The 17,549-nt window shown below is 32.9% G+C and overlaps 1 protein-coding gene and 1 pseudogene across 3 annotated transcripts in view; one reads left to right on the top strand and one right to left on the bottom strand.

Moving 5' to 3' along the window:
- Window positions 1-17,549, top strand: part of CNTN5 (contactin 5) — a 1,319,804-nt gene that overhangs the window by 916,377 nt on the left and 385,878 nt on the right. The gene's annotated exons all lie outside the window — the stretch shown is intronic.
- Window positions 12,230-12,977, bottom strand: LOC116864924 (annotated as a pseudogene).

Here is a 17,549-nt window from a genome sequence, read left to right as displayed (position 1 = left end):
AACTCTCTTTTTCTTTATTTTATGTGACAAATCTTTGTCTTAACCCAAAGAGTTTTGCTGTATCTATGCAGTCCTCTATACAGAATCATTTTAAATTTTAACCAACTACACATATTAGTTGGCATATGTTTCAACTTAAATACCAACTGACAGTTGGTAAAAATTCCAATGTATATTGGAGGACCATGCACATATGATACAAGCCATCAAGAAATTATTGTTATAATTTATATAAACATCTTATAATTTATGTAAACATTATATAATTTATATAAACATTTTCTAAATTATTATTGCCACTTTTATCCCTACTTCCAATCCTTTCAAAGAAGTAGGAGAAATATTAAAATATCAACATTTTTTCAAACAAAATGGTCAATAATCCATAATGATATGTATATATCATATATATACAAATATGTGTGTGTATATATATATGTGTGTTATTAATTCTGGAAAATGGAAACATTTATGTTACAAAAGGATAAAAGGAAAGGAGAAAGCACATCCCCAATCCATATTTATCTTAATATACAGGAGATTAATAAATCAATAACAACCTGATATTCTTTGGATTCTATAAAAATATGAGCTGAAAACAGTGTGTTGGAGCTAGCCTTTTTCAATAAGAATTCTATAAACAGATTTAGCTCTGTTTTCTCATTTCTATCAAGGATGGATATTTCTATCAAGGATGGAATAATATTCTAAATGAATAGAAAAGAAGTTAATTCATTAAATGCAATACATGCCTTATGGCATTAGGGATTAGATTTTTTTCAGTAAGAAATATATTGGAATCATTGCATGTCAAAATTATTTAGTCTTCAATGTTATTTTAATGACTGCATAGAATTCCCCAAAAATAATATGATTTATTTAACCTTGACCTTGATGTTTGATATTTAAGAGATTTATTGTTGTAAATAGTTGTGCAATGACATTAATAGATATTTGTGTACATTCTAAATTATTCCTTTATACTAAATTCCTAGAGATGGCATTTCCTTGTGAAAGAATCATCAGTCATGGCCTTGATAAGTATTGTCAAAATGCCTTCCAAAAAGAATGCAACAATATAAATTAGCCTCATATAGTCATCTCTGCACTAGTTGTGAAGCCCTGTTCTTAGTCCATTTGTGCTTTGTTTAATATTACCCTTTGCCAAACCTCTGAACTCCAAATTGTTAGACCTTGTTAGTCCTATGTAGAGGCGGCTGTGTGTGGAGCAGGAAGAACAGTTGTATTCTCTGGTTCCTCTTTCATCCTATCTTACTGGAATCCAGTTCTCTTTTACTTTTGGAAAGGGCATTCACTGCCTTTCCCTCACATGTGTTCTGACTGCCCTTCTCTAGGTTCATTTTGTCCTTCCATCAAGAGTAAAGATTTCCATTCCTCTATCAAATCTATTTCAAGGATAATACTTTGCAAAGTAGAAGGGCTCCAACTTCACAGCTTCAGCCTCTCTTCAATGTTCAGAAGGCACAGTCATTATTTTTACCTCCTGCTGAAGACGTGTAGAAGCGGAAAAAAAAAAAAAATCTTTACCAAGGATGATAAAGAGCAGGGGATGCAGAAATGAACATCTGTCTGCCCATTGGCTGATTCACTAAAAATGAAACTAGCATGTTACCTAAGCAAATATCCAGTGAGTTTTCTTTCAGATGTTTCAGTTAGTGAAGTTCTAAAACTATATAGTTTGCCTGTTTTTTTTTTTTCTTTCTTTCAGAGAGTCATAGGAACTAGGGCAGCATTATCCAATTAATCCTCTGAGTGGCTTCACCTTTTTCTTTTCCTTTCTTCAAAAGGACACTGCCTGCTGTTAAGTGTTAAGCTGCAAGTAGCATTTTTGGACTTCATGAGAAGAAATCCAGACTCTCCCACAAAGCGTTATATGTGAACCTTATTAAAAAGCCCAAACAATATCAAATATCATAGCCTTCTATCTCTCTAGCCTGCTGATCTGTTGGCATCCCTGCCAGGGTCAAGGCACATGAAGGATAATATTCTCTGGGGATCAAGCAGCCAGATGTGACTAAGAAAGTAAAAGAAAGTTAAATCTAAAGCACCACTGTCATCTTTGTCTCACCATATAAATAAAACAGCCTTGGAGAGAATGGAATCCCATTGTCTTAAATGTGGGTTTCTCCTTAAACATAGCACAAAGCATTGAAATGTCATAGAAATTTATTCTTTCATTAATGGCCAAACAATAGAAAGCATGCATAGAGTGCTTCTATGAGAGGCACAGGACTAAGCTCATGCATAGATTAATCAAGTTAATACAATACACATAAATAAGTTGTCATTTAGTTTTTATTTGCAGATGAAAATACCAAGGGGAAAAAGGAAAAAGATTCGTTAGCTATTCTATGCTCTTCTAAAGTTTGTATATTTAGGATAGACTTTTTAATTTTTTTAACATCTTGTTAAACATAATTCCTTTAGACCCATAAAAATATAATAAGACATGTGAATCTCATTAAAATATGCCCAAGTTTGATGGGGAAGAAGACAAGTCAACTCTTAGGTGCTGCAGAGCCGAGATTGCTCTGCAAAGCCCATCTGGAGGTTAGCGATATAAATGCTTTTTCTTATGCTGTTCTTATATTTTGCAAAGAGGCATTAAGCTAACAAGCATTGAAAATGAGTGCGCTTAGACATGGCAGATCATTCATTGGAACCGTTCTTCCCCTCAGGGAAAATGAAAATCTGGAGAGAGAGAACTGGCTGACCTCATCCAATTAACACAGTACCGATGCAGGCAAGAATGGCCGGCAGTGACAGAACTGTGCTTCAGGGATGTGTGTTCCTGGGCTGCGGTCCAGGTTATGTCAACAAGGATCATTCTGGGTGCCATTTCTCTAGTTCTATATTGGACACAAGAGAAAGACAGAAGGGGAAAAGATAAGGGAAAACTATGGGAGATATATATATGTATGTATGAGATATATATATATATATATTTGAGAACTTTGCTTCTCCCTCAGGACATGAGCTCTTTCTAAGCCTATGTGCAGCTGCAGCCTATGGCTTGCTAAACAGGTCAGGAAAATGGGAAAATACTGCAATAGCAGCACTGATTTTCCCATGGAAACTGATACTACTAAATGTTACAACACTTCAGTTTGAAGTTTAACTAGTAGAAAGTCTTTAATCTAGAAATTGAACCAGGCAGCAGAAAACTGTAGGTTTTAGCCTACATTGAAAATAAACATCATTATATTTTGTATCTTCCCTTGTGTTTAATAAAGAAAATGAAAATTCCCCAAAACCTATTAAAGATGTAGCACCCTGCCTTCTGTTTTGGGATAATATTTATATCATGCAAGTGGATTCTAAAGCTTTTAAAATAAATATTGTCTCTTTTTTCTAAGAATGAGATCCAATGAAAGAAATAAAGAACCCAGATTTTGAATGGTTTTGTGGAGAAAGCAGTATAATTCGTGCTAATATAGTTTCTGTGCTAATATTTAAGAGTTTCTAAATCTGCAGTTACATAGGCCAAGTGGCACCCTGTATCAAGGAAGTGTTCATAGTTGTAATTATTCCCTGAGATTCTGGTTGCAACTCTACTCATGTCCCTTCTTCTCTGTCTTATACAGAAAAATATCTATGTAATTGTATCAATCCTTAGTTTTAATTCTATAAAATTGAAATGATCACTAATGTTATTACAAATAATAGAAAATGGTTAGCAAAATACCTGGCACATAGTGTGTGTTTGCTATATTTAAAGGTACTACAACAGGATATGACATGTATAAGAAAATTTAATTCTTTGGAACAATCAGATTTTGTATCTCCTTTGGGAATCAAGGCATATGATGGGAAGTGAAAGAAGGTAGTAGTAGCCCCAAATTATTTTAAGTCAAGTCAGACAAAAGAAAATGGTTATTAATTCAATGCCAATTGGGTTGGGATAACTTTGAAATTTATATACTCATATATAGACTGGTCCTGTATCAAAAATCTTCTTTAGCTAGAAATATTCTAAATTAATAACATAATTTCACATATTTTCATTTAGTGAATGTTTTCTAGGCATCAAGCATCAAGTCATGTACTTCACTGAAGTCACTTCTGTTTAATCTTTATATAATACGAAGGACAGCATATCTCCATTTTTAAACAGGACAACAAAGACTGAGGAACATTCAGTACCTTGTCTAAGCTTACACAGAGAATAAGCGGTGAAGGCAACGTTTAAAAAATTAAAAACTAGAATTCTAACTGAAAGAAATTACTTGCCTTGTATCTGAATTAATATATACATTATTTGACTCATTATAGATTATGAGTTCTTAGGATTTATCACTTTTGGTAAACTCTAACATTTGCATAGCTTTCCCAGAGTACACTATTATGAACTGATTTATCAACCATTCAGTGGTTCTACAATAACTTCTATAGTCTAAGAAATTATGAAAAAATATAGAAACTTGTAAGTCATGTTAACAAATGCCTTAAAACAATAATTTAATAATCTGGAAATTTCTCTAATTTAAGAAACCAATTTCTTTATGATATAAGAAACCAATTTCTTTATCCTCTACTTAGCTCAGATCTCATGTACTTTAATTATTAAAATTTTCTCCTCCTATGTCTACAATAAATTTGCATTTTGTTCTCATTACTTTGAATTAACTTATATGGACTTAATTTTTAATACATTTAAATAAACTCAGGAAATACATATTTCATTATTTAAAAATCAGGAAGACTTTAAATGATTGAATAAAGGAAGTAAATTAAATGCATTATTTCATATTTCACACATAACATATAGGTCTGTATGTTTGCAAGATTAATTATGCAAAATCAAACAACTATAAAACTCATGTGACTGAAATTTCTTCTACACCTTATATACTTTTATATGAAGAGAAAAATGATAATCTGATAATGTCCATATTGTGTCTTTGTGTTGATATATATTCAACCCAGTATTTGACATATTTTTTATTTTGACAGTTTTTGGGAAATGGTCTGAAACATTATCAAAATATTAAGATGTATTTGATTCATTAAATCAAAAGTAAATAATGTTCCTTATGGTTTTGTACTATGATTATGATTGGGTCCTATTTCTAATTCCATTCAGCAAAACTTACTCAATACCTACCTATTCTATATATGTACATTATAGAACTAAAATCATGAAGGAGGTATTGTACTCTGCCTTTAAAAACAAAATGAAAACTGAAATTAAGGTAGCTAGTTTTCACCTATCACCTATTTACCTATCACCTATCTATCATCTCTATCTATCATCATCTATCTATCTATTATGAAATGAAATAGAAAGACATACAGTAATCACCAAATACCTCAAAGTTGGTTAATAAGGTATATCACTATAGGATTAATCTAGGCCAGTGGTGCTCAAACAGGAATGACTTCTACCCCCATGGTATCGATAATATCTAAAGATATTTTTGATCATTATAACTGGTATAGGAGCAGGGAGAGGTTACAAAATGTATTAGCATGTAGTGGGTAGAAGGTAGAGGCCACGGATGCTGGTAAACATCCTACAATGTACAGTACTGTCTTCCACAATTGGCCATAAATGTCAGTAGTGCTGAAATTCAGAAACCTTGATCTAGATCATAGGAAGCTTATTGCATTAAGATAATATTTTATATAAGTGATAAGTTTATACAACATATACAGTTTAGTTTTTAGATCCTTAAAATATTAGTATTACTGGAGAGTACTTTCAGAAATAAAGATACTGAATAAATTAATGAACTACTATTTAATAGAAAAAAAGGAAAGGAAGGTTATAGGAGATGAACAAAGAAGAGTATGGGATTTCAAAGTTATTAAAATTGGAATGGACCCATATAGGCCAGCACCCTAGTGTTCTCATAAAAATACTACTACATCATCTAATCATATAGTTTTATTTAGGAATAGTATTACAACAATGCCAACACTATTAATATCTCCTTGGTCAACTTCCACATACACATTTTTTTTTTCCCTGATACAATCATTGGTGGAAGTATTGGTGTAGGAGAGTACTTGCCCATGCATAAAGCACAGCTATCATGCTGTGTTTTAAAATTGTGTTAATCTTATCTGAGGATTTCATCAGAGAGTTAATAAAATCAATGTATTGTTGCCATTCTATAGTAAAGATCCACCACTGGAAAGTATGTGCTCTTTTTCCCAGGTAGATTAAGTATTCATTTCAACAGCATTTCTTTTTAATTAAAATAAAAGTTCAGGCTAAGTTAAAAGTAATAAGACAGAAACTGTATAAAGATGCAAAATCCCAAAATAGTGGTCTGACAGCAAAAGAACTAATAAAAAAACAAGGATGACATGGTTTTTATTAGCAAGCATTCACCACAAACTTTGAATCAATAGTTTCCAGTAAAATAAACATAAGAAATAGAACTATTCTTATAGGTTCTCCTAATTCATCATTTAAATTGTTTCTTTCACTTCCTCTCCCACTTCCAACATTTGTGAAAACAACTAATATTTATATTGTTACTTCTATAAATTCTATTTACTTTATACCAAATGAATTAGCCCTATAAAATCTAGACAACTGACTAGAATATTAATATTTGTGGTTTCATGTCCTTATCACATTATCTATCTTCTATCTATCCCTCTATTATCTGTCTATCACTTATCTATTTATAAAATACATATATTCCCAAGGCTTCTGAGAAAACGTCCTCATAAATCACTTGATTATTTTATTTCTTTATGAAAGTCAAAACTGTACTCAATATCTTAATTTCCAAAAGATTTATGTTATGATACATAGTAGGAAACATTTTCACTACTGCATTCATCCTCTATTCACTCAAGAATTAATTAATTGTGTGCCAGTCACTTTTCACAATACTGAAGGGTATGGTGGTGAACAAGTAGGTAAGATTCCTGTCCTACGAAAACTCACATTGTGGTGCAGAGACAACAAATAAAATATAGAGATGGAGATGGAGCGACACAGAGAGAGAGATACACAGAGAGACAAAGATAAATTATTTGATAGAGCTGGTTTAGGTAAGCTGATCAGGGATGACTGCCAAAGGGAGTCATTTGGACAGAGACATGAAAGAACTAGTGAATACACAAGTATCTGGGAGAAAAATGTTTCAGACTAAAGTAAAAAATAGCTCTCATATCTTAAGTTGAAAATTGACATCAAGGCCAGTGTGGCTAGGATAGATTGAAGAAAGGAAAGATGGTGCTAAGGTTGAAGAGATAGCAAGGGCAAACTCATGAAGAGCCTTATAGAATTTATAAAACTCTATTACCAAAGGTTAAAGAAATAATATAAGAAAACATCTGATATCACTAGTGATGAATTAACAAAACACTGCATTCATCATCAGAAAGAGATTTATAAACTACTTGCTGGGCACTGTAGTGAGTTGGAAACTATTTTAGATTACTAGACCAATGATATGAGATAACACTTTGGGGCAATTTCAGATATCCCCAACTATATTTAATGGAAATATGACATACTTCTTAAAGTTTCTAAATATAAATTAATTTAAATAATTATATTTCTTAAATAGATGCCATATTTGTACAGTAAGCATATGACATAGCCCCACTTTAGATGAATTTATAATCTGGCAGAGAAGATAATATATACACATAGAACAGAAAACAATGAGAGAACTTAGCCAGCACTGATACAGGAAGAATGTGTTTTGTGGATGATAATTAAAGAGTAGGGAGACCATATAATTTATTTAATAATCAAACTGGAACATTTCTGCAAGTGAAAGGGGGAACAATTGATAATCTTGCTGGGGAAAACAGTGCAAATTTCACTGTTCCAAGTAAATCAAGACGCAAGTTAGTGATATGTCTATAGAATTCCAGAAAAGGAGAGTTAATTGTAAATTAAAATGTCTCCTGAAGTCTTCTTCATAAAATGATACCTGCACTTGGCTGTGTCTAGGATGTAACTAGGCAGAAGGAAGTTGAGAATAAATTCTAGTCTAGGGAAATAACATTATAATAGACATATCGATTTAACAATCACCCTAAGATGAAGCTTTGATGATTGTGGAAAGTTACAGACAATATTGGAGGGTTAAGGAACAGATGGGTTGAGGTATAGGAGTAGAACAGACTAATAGATTTGAAATCTCATGAAAAAGTCTCATACAAGAGAGTCATTTAAAATCTATTGGTAGGCATATGACATAAATAGAGTAAAACTACTCTTAAACTCCAGCTTAGTGTGAGATGGGAATATTACAGAACAACATAGGGTATAAAATGAACAGATATTTTAATTTTACATAATCTATATGTTGCATGATAAATTGGAACAAGAATAGTATATGGGTATATCATTGGTATGCAAAGTCAAACCCCATTTTTTGCATAAATATATTTTTAAGTAAGATTAAGTGTTTTATAACATTTTTAGAGTGACTGCCAGATTTATTCTGTAAAGAGGGTAAACATAAAATTATACACTTACACAGATATATATATATATTACATTTTATGTAAAATACATTTTATGTTAAAATAAGCACTTACGAACACTTCTATATTCCTAAAATTATCTTACCACTTTTTATGAACTTTCTTTATGAACTTTCCAAAATTTTCTAAGCTAAGTATTATAATTATTTTATAGATGAATAAACAGAGCTGAAGAAGTCAGGTAATTAGCAAATACCACACAGCTGTTTCAGTGATGGTGAAAATATTCAAACACATTTTTGCATGGTATGAAGTCCATGACTTTTCTATGGCACCACATTACCTTACATGTGCTCACTGAATTGAGTCTCACGTGGCTTAGTTCTTGCACAGAGGTCCCAGTTAAAATAGGAAGCTGGGTACTTACTAACACATCTCATTTCATTCTGCTATGATCAGTGTTAGTACCACTGATATAAACTTTTCCTTCCACTAAAAATAAGAATTGAGTACTTGAATTTAAAAAAAAAAATCAATCTTCCTTCTCTGCCCATTTTCTACTTGATGTATCTTGGTATTTCTTTTTGTTGTTGTTGTTGTTTTTTAATTTAAATTCCAGTTAACATACAGTGTAATATTAGTTCCAGGTGTAAAATATAGTGATTCAACACTTCCATACAACACCTGTGCTCATAGGAGCGGGTGCACTCTTTAATTCCCATCACCTATTTTACCCATTCCCCACTCCATAACCATCACTTTGTTCTCTGTATTTTAAAGTCTGTTTCTTGTTTTCTTTTTTTTCCCCTTTGCTCATTTGTTTTAGTTTTTAAATTCCATATATGAGTGAAATCAGATGATATTTGTCTTTCTCTGGCTGACTTACTTCACTTAGAATTATACCCTCTAGCTCCATCCATGTTTTTGCAAATGGCAAGATTTCATTCTTTTTAATGGCTGAGTAATATCCCATTATGCATGAGTGTGTTCACACACACACACACACACACATACACACACACACACCATTTCTACTTTATCCATTCATCAGTAAATGGATGCTATATGGGTTGTTTCCATAATTTGGCTATTGTAGATAATGCTGCTATAAACATTGAGATACATATATTCCTTTGAATCAGTGATTTCATATTCTTTGGGTAAATACATAGTAGTTCAATTGTTGGGTCATAGAGTAGTTCAGTTTTTAACTTCTTGAGAAATCTCAGTACTGTTTTCCACAGTGCCTGCGGCAGTTTGCATTCCCAGCAACAGTACAAGACCATTCTGTTTTCTCCACATTTTCACCAGCACCTATTGTTTCTTGTATTTTTGATTCTAACCATTCTGACAAGTGTTGCTTTGCTTTTCCCTGATGATGAGGAATGTTGAGCATCTTTTCCTGTGTTCTTTAGCCAGCTGTATGTCTTTGAAAAAATGTCTGTTCATGTCTTCTGCCCATTTTTAATTGGATTATTTGTTTTGGGCTGTTGAATTTTATAAGTTCTTTATATATTTTGGGTACTAACCTTTCAACAGATACGTCATTTGCAAATATCTTCTCCATTCCATAGGATGTCTTTTAGTTTTGTTGTCTGTTTCCTTCACTGTGCAGAAGCCCTTTATCTAGATGGAATCCCAATAGTTTACTTTTGGTTTCGTTTTCCTTGCCTCTGGAAACATATCTAGAAAAATGTTGCTATAGTCAATGTCAGAAAAATTACTGTCTGTGTTCTTCTCTAGAATTTTAATTGTTTCCTGCCTCACATTTAAGTCTTTAATTCATTTAGAATTTATTTTTGTGTATGGTGTAAGAGTGGTCCAGTTTCATTCTTTTGCATGTTGCTGTCCAGTTTTCCCAGTGCCATTTTTGAAAAGACTGTCTCTTTCCCATTGGATATTCTTTCCTGCTTTTTCAGAGATTACTTTACCATGAAGTTGTGGGTGCATTTCTGTGTTTTCTATTCTGTTCTATACACCCATGTGTCTATTTTTGTGCCAGTGCCATAATGTTTTGCTCACCATAGCTTTGCAATGTAACTGAAGTCTAGAATTGTGATTCCTCTAGCTTTGCTTTTCTTTGTCAAAATTGCTCTGACTATTCAGGACCTTCTGTGGTTCCATACAAATTTAAAGATTGTTCTATCTGTATGAAAAATACTGTTGATATTTTGATGGGGATTGCTTTAAATATATAGACTTTTTTGGATGCATACACATTTTAACAACATTTGTTCCCCCAATCCATGAGTGTGGGATGTTTTCCATTTTTTTGTGTACTTTTCAATTTTTTTAATCAGTGTTTTACAGTTTTCAAAGTACAGGTCTTTCACCTCTTTGGTTAGGTTTATTCCTAAGTATCTTATGGCTTTGGTGCAATTATAACTAGGAGTGATTCTTTGATTTCTCTTTCTGCTGCTTCATTATTGCTGTACTATAATGCAACAGATTTCTGTACAGTAAATTTATATCCTGTGACTTTACTGAATTTGTAACAGTTCTAGCAGTTTTTTGGTGGAGTCTTTGGAGTTTTCTATATAAAGTATCATGTCACATAGTGGGAGTCTGATTTCTTCCTTGCTGATTTACTAATGTTTTTTATATCTTTTTGTTGTCTAACTGTTGTAGCTAGGACTTCCAGTACTATGCTAAATAACAGTGGTGAGAGTGGACATTCCTGTCTTTTACCTGACCACAGAGGAAAAGCTTTCAGCTTTTCTCCATTGAGCATGATATTAGCTGTGGGTTTTTCATAAGTGACCTTCATTTTATTGAGAAATATTCCCTCTAAACCTACTTTGTTGAAGGTTTTTATCGTGAGTGGATGTTTACTTTATCAAATGCTTTTTCTGCCTCTATTAAGAGGATCATATGGCTCTTGTCCTTTTTTGATTAATGTGGTGTATCACATTGATGGATTTGTGAATATGAGCTAAACTTGCAACCCAGGAATAAGTCCCACTTGATCGTGGTGAATGATTTTTTTTAATGTATTGCTGGATTTGGTTTTCTCATATTTTATTGAAGATATTTCTTGAGTTCCATTTAAGCAGTTTGTGTGCAGTCACAAGTTTCTTCAGGTGATCCTCATAAATCACTCTCTTAGTTTTACTTTTAACAGTAACTTCCTAAATCAGCAGTTTCCACAAAACAACTGGTTTGTATTCTTGGAATTTGGAGTAATTCCTCCAGATGTATAGTTTTCCTATTTCTAAAACTAAATTTTTTAACTGTCTTGGGTTGCAAGGAAATTGTATGTTTTTTTCCCCATTTTTAACCCATTTTACTGTTTATACATTGTCACATTAAAATTGGCAGAACTCCCATGATAGATAGAACAAAAACCTGTCATACAAGAAAAAATAGTGAAGGTTTCATAAAGCTTAAGAGAAGTACCATGGTAACACAAGGATGGTGCAACAATCTCAGATGACATTGCCAAGATGTTTGAGCAGGTAGGAAAAATGGTGCTGCAGGGACATTTGGCCTGAGACCACTGCTGTTTCCTAAGAATTTCTGAATATGCTTGGTAAGCAGGTTACTTGTAACAGATGTAAATGGAGTAGGGTACCAATTCTGCAGAATAAATTCTGCAAGTTCCTGGGAAGCGTCTACAAATCTCATCCTGATAAATGGTTGCTGAAGATGATTTTGCAATGGTAGTCCTATGACCAATACCCAGGGAAATTTTACCACCAGTGAAATTCTTGGACCAAAAACTAAATGGCTACATATACCAAACCTAGACATTGTGAATTAAAATGGTGCCATGTTAGGGCTTATCATAGAACCAGACCAGAAAAAATTATTCCAGCAGAAGTTCTTCATTCTTCTCTTCAGTCAAAAGATTAACAGGCTCCATCACCTCTCTAGCTGCCCTCTATTGCTCCAAGTCCTTCTCCAATTTTCCTGGAGAATCTTTTCCTTCTTTATTTTCTTAATCTATAGAACTCTTCTGGCTCTCTCTCATCCAGCTTTCTGATGATATAAGCAAGGGTATGTTCAATTCCAGGGACAATGGTATATGAAATATCATTTACACATTTGTTGGTTATCTTAATAGCTTCATCCAAAGTAACAAAGGAAGTTTGAAGGGAAACTATTTCTATCAGTAATTCCACTGGTTTGACATAATTTCTCTTTAATTTAGCCAATTGTTCCCCACCTCTGGCTAAACCAGAGAGTTTATAACTGTCAGTTTCTTCATGGTAATGTTCAAATTCTGGCAAAATAACACCTGATACATTATCTTTCTTAGCTAGAATCTTCACATGGGCTTTATTTACGTTTTGGATAACTGTGGTGTCGACGTCCCCTGTTATGAACTTGGTCTCAGCCAGAGAAAAGGAAGTTTCTCTCATCACTTCATCCATCAGCACTTTAGTCCCTATTATCTTCTTTAGGATCTGTTGAAAACAAAGAGCTAAGACATCAGACATTTTCTTCAGGAGGTTTCAACCTGTTTGTGCTCCTTTTAATCGAGACTTCATGATGGCCTGTGCCGTGCATGAGGGAAAGGTTTTAATTTGGTCTTTGCCCTACATTCTGATGGTGATTGTTCCACTCAGTCCCCTGGCCTGGCATTGGTGGCTGCAACAATCTCCATCCAGCCACAGGATCTTCCCCTATGGGGTCAGCTGTTTGTTGAAATTATAGTGTTTTTATTTCAGCTATTATAGTTCCTACTAGTCTTATGATTTTGGAAAATATCACTGAGTTTATCGCCAGAGTTAATTAACCAACAAACTAGAAATAGATTTACAAGGAAAAAATAATAATAAAACACACACTTGTGGAAAATATCTAAGTAATCCATCCTAAACGAAGAAGTCTGAACAAGTTGAGTTTTTAAGAAATAAATCCCTTCTGTATCCAGGAATTAGAATTTTTAAACTTTAAGATGGTAGGGCACTGACCAAAGAAAAGCCAGTTTACAAAACTGAAAACTTCTGGGCAAATAAGTAAAACAGAAAAGGGGAAATATGGGAAAGTAATTAAATCAGGGATAACCAACATATTTTTCCCATTCTAATCTTTTATGCCCAGAGGATATGCATGCCTGAATATCTAACACTTGTATCTAACATGAATATTAGAGTCACAATAATTATCACAATTAATTATTTTAATGATATTAATTTTAAAAGGCATATTCCTATTTTAAAATGTGTTCTTGAATTTTTCAAAAAACCCTATTATTCAAATTGGACTTTATCATAACATCTAGTTCACAGACAGATTAATTTGAAGAGATTAACTACATGGAGGCTAAGATAATTATAAATGTAAATGTATATAAATGTAATTATGAAACTCAAAACCACCTGATTTTTGTAGGAAATCCCTTATAAAATTATAAAGAGCATACATTTCAAATTGTTCTTATACCATTTATATTGTTAGTATAAATCATACCAACATTTCTATTTTTTCAAAGAAATCAACTAAAAAAAGTCTAGCCAAAAGTTTCATGCTACATGAATTCATACAAATGGAAGTTTGAAGATTTATTACAGTGATTATATCTCAACAGAGATAAATATGTATTTTATGATTAGGATTTTTTTTTTCTGAAACAGGAGAGCCATAGGGACAAACCTCCAAAGCAGAAAATAAACCATTTCAGTATCTTTTGATAAATAGACAATATCCACTATTTCTACACGGTGCATGAAAATGTGACAAATAAATTACCTTCATTAAAGATTTGCATGAAGGATTAATGAGTATTAGTTAAGCCATAAAAGCACAAATAACATTTATGAAAAATTACATTGAGTGTAAGAATTTGAGTGGGAGTAATCTTGTGACAATAGTTTATCTTACCTGAAGATTCTCTACTGCACCTATATGATAAATGTAACTTAAAAGCAACCAAATTTCCACATTTAACATGCAAAATTTAGGCAAATCGCAACTCCACAGGGTTTTGTCCTCTGTGAGTTACTTACTAGAAGGGGGATAAATCATAAAACTCATATTTGTTTCTGTTAATATTTATGCTGCAATAAGTCTTCAAATTTGCACCATAAAATTTGCATAGCATTAAATTAAAAGAGGTATAGATATCTTAAAAATTCACCATCAGTAAAAAATATTGCGTGTTTTGAATACTTACCTTATGAATTTTCTTTTTCTTTCAATACATAGAACTAAATTAAAATTTAATTATTTTACTTGTGTGAAAATGACAAATACCTTTTGGATAGAAGATCATATTTTACTGAATAGCACAGAAAATGATAATTTTTTTTTTTAAATCAAGGTTTCCATTTTTTTCCTTTTAGAATATTACCCAAGATTAATGTTATCTACTCATCAAGCACTGCCATCTTGTGGACTCCTCTTGATTCTAGAAAATACTGGTTAATATAAAAATTATAAAATATAGGACTTTTGGAAGTTTAAATATTTAGAAAATTCTGTAAATCTGAATGTTAGAGGAGATCCATGTTTGTAATCATGCAATAATATTGCTTTTACCCCCATGGACATCTGCATTTTAGGCACACTCTGCTGCTATTTTACAGCAGGTTTCTGTGCCAGCAAGATACATCCTTACCATGTTACATAGTGAAGACTGGTGTGGCTCTCTGACAGTTTAATTAGGTTGTGACTCAATAAGAATATCTAGAAACCTGCTTTTGTCTGGTAAATGGAATTTAGGTACTGCTCTGTCACTATGAGGCATCAAGGTTTTAATTTGCGAAATTAGACCCCATATCATATATCGTTCAACCTAATAAGTACTTGAAACCCCTATTAACCATGTTTTCTTTTTTTATTCAAATAAAAATTGATGTTTAATAAGAATTCTTAATCAAATTTTGATTTCTTTATCTTAGTTTGCTCATCATAAAACTGAGTTACCTATCCTTGTAAGGATTACATAAATTAATATACATAGAGCACACTTTCTGGTACATACTAAGTGTTATACAAGTTTACTTGATGCTATTGGTGCTGAACCCAGATCTCCTTTACCTGGTTAATATGCCTATCCAACGGCTGCCCCTTCTCCAGAGAATTTCCCTTATCCAGGGAATTGTCTCCCTGCCCTTATGGCACCTTACCTACCTCAGTTAGCAGCCAATATCCAAAAGGCTGAATCTTTTTACCTTCCACTGCAGTACTCACCAATTCTGCAGTTAAATTTGTGTTCCAGAGTCACAGGTAGGATTAGTCTTAAACTAATCTCTGGCAGGAACCATATCCTTGCTTAGCTGATTTTTCCCCCTTACTGTTTCTTGCCTTTCTTAATTCCTTCTCCTGGGAACAACTCATCAAAAAATTACATTCAAGTAATCGCCTTCTCAGATTCCGTTTCTACAAAACTGACCTTCACTGTTGTTATTATTATTACTAGGTGGTCTAATATTTTGATTTAATGAAAATGAATTTAAATTACCTTGGTTATGCCTAATGGATGGCTCATACAGTCCTCCAGTATTCTCCATGCATGTCTTTTCTTTACAGTAAACTCTTGATAAGCACATTGAGGTGATCTTCCCGAGCAAAATTCTAGAGTACATACATTCTGTTGTTGATTAAGAGCTGGGATTTCTGGGCTTTGACAGTGAATTGTGAGAAGTCTAGAGTCAATGCTTTTTAATGCAAAGTTCCAAGCCTAGGTTGAACCTGTGCCACTGACGAGTATACTGGTAAATAAATGCTGGTCCCTGACCTGATGGAGTTTACAACTCAATAAAAATAATTTAAAAAGCCCTTAGCAAAGCAAGAAATTTAGGTTGCCTTTTGAAAAGAGTTAGCAATGACCTTTATATCTAGACACAGGGCTCTTGGGATTTAAAAACAAAAAGTCTGCTGCTGTGTGAAGCATTCCACAGAGAAAGTAAAAATAGCTTACTGTCACCCACATGGTGTAATCACTTGAACTCTATGACTTGGAATTCACTTACTCAGATTCATTTGAGTTACAGATCATGAGAAAATGACAATTTACTACTGTTTCTATTACAAATAGTCTTTTCTTTATCTTTTATTTTGCTAAAGGTGTTTTGAGTTATATGCATATAAAATTTTATTTTGTCTTGGTGACATATTATAATGTTAAAGCAGAACTCTGCCACTTCTGACTCTAAATAATAAACTAATGAAAATACATGTCTCATAATTTTTTTGAAAAAAGGGGAATTACTACTTTGTTTTGTTCAACAAAGATAACTGAAATGTAGAGTAATAATACAACCTACCTTCGTATTGAAGCAATTTCATTTTTTTAAACATGACAAATGTTCTCTCATATTCTTGACATCGTTAAAAATGTCTTGATTCCCTAAGCACTAACCAAGTGTCAGGTAGACAGTTTTATTCTATTGTTATTCTCGGGATCTTTGCCTCTAGCTATGTTTTATAGGTGAAACTCTTGACACTTGTAGAAATTAAATCCAAATGTACAAGGTTAAAGGTGAATCTGCACTGTATCGCACCCTGCCTTACACCAGGTCATTTATCCTGACCTAACAGCTATTCTTACTGAATAGTTACATTGAACACTCTCCTTTAAGTGGCTTATCATAGTCCTCAGCGCAACATATAATGTAAAGCTTACTATCCCATTTTATGGATACTGAAACAGAGATTCAGAAAAATCAGAATACAATAATTTAAGTGGCATAATATAATGATAAAATATAGGTTTAGAGTGAGTTGGACAAATTTGAATTTTTCCTCTGATATGTAATTAGTCTTAATTTTCTACTGTTTCCTTTACCTGTTTGAACCCAGACTTTTGATAATGAAGATGATTATAACAATAATAATAAGTCACTACATCTAGTTCTGTAGTACTAACCTTACACAAAATACCTCATTTAACCTACAATTTCCTCCATTTTATAGATGAGAAGAGTAAAACTTTAATAAAGTTGAATAACTTGCCCAAAGATGCATAGTCGGTAGATCACACAGGCGTCTCTGAAATTCTGATCTTTGTGATTGTGAAGTCCATGGTCTGATTCACATGATTCTGCCTTCTAACAGAAGTGGGTGATGGGGTTGGTAGGGTTGGAAAACAATGTAAAGTGTGTCATTCGTAGTAAAGTCTTAAGTCCGTTCCTTTCTCAGTCCCTAGGAATATCCTAAGGAGTGTCTTGTATATAATA

The sequence above is a fragment of the Lontra canadensis genome, unplaced genomic scaffold (genome assembly GCF_010015895.1).
Source record: "Lontra canadensis isolate GAN:19392208 unplaced genomic scaffold, GSC_riverotter_1.0 scaffold7, whole genome shotgun sequence".
Classification (NCBI taxonomy): domain Eukaryota; kingdom Metazoa; phylum Chordata; class Mammalia; order Carnivora; family Mustelidae; genus Lontra; species Lontra canadensis.
This window is presented reverse-complemented; position numbering and strand designations above follow the sequence as displayed.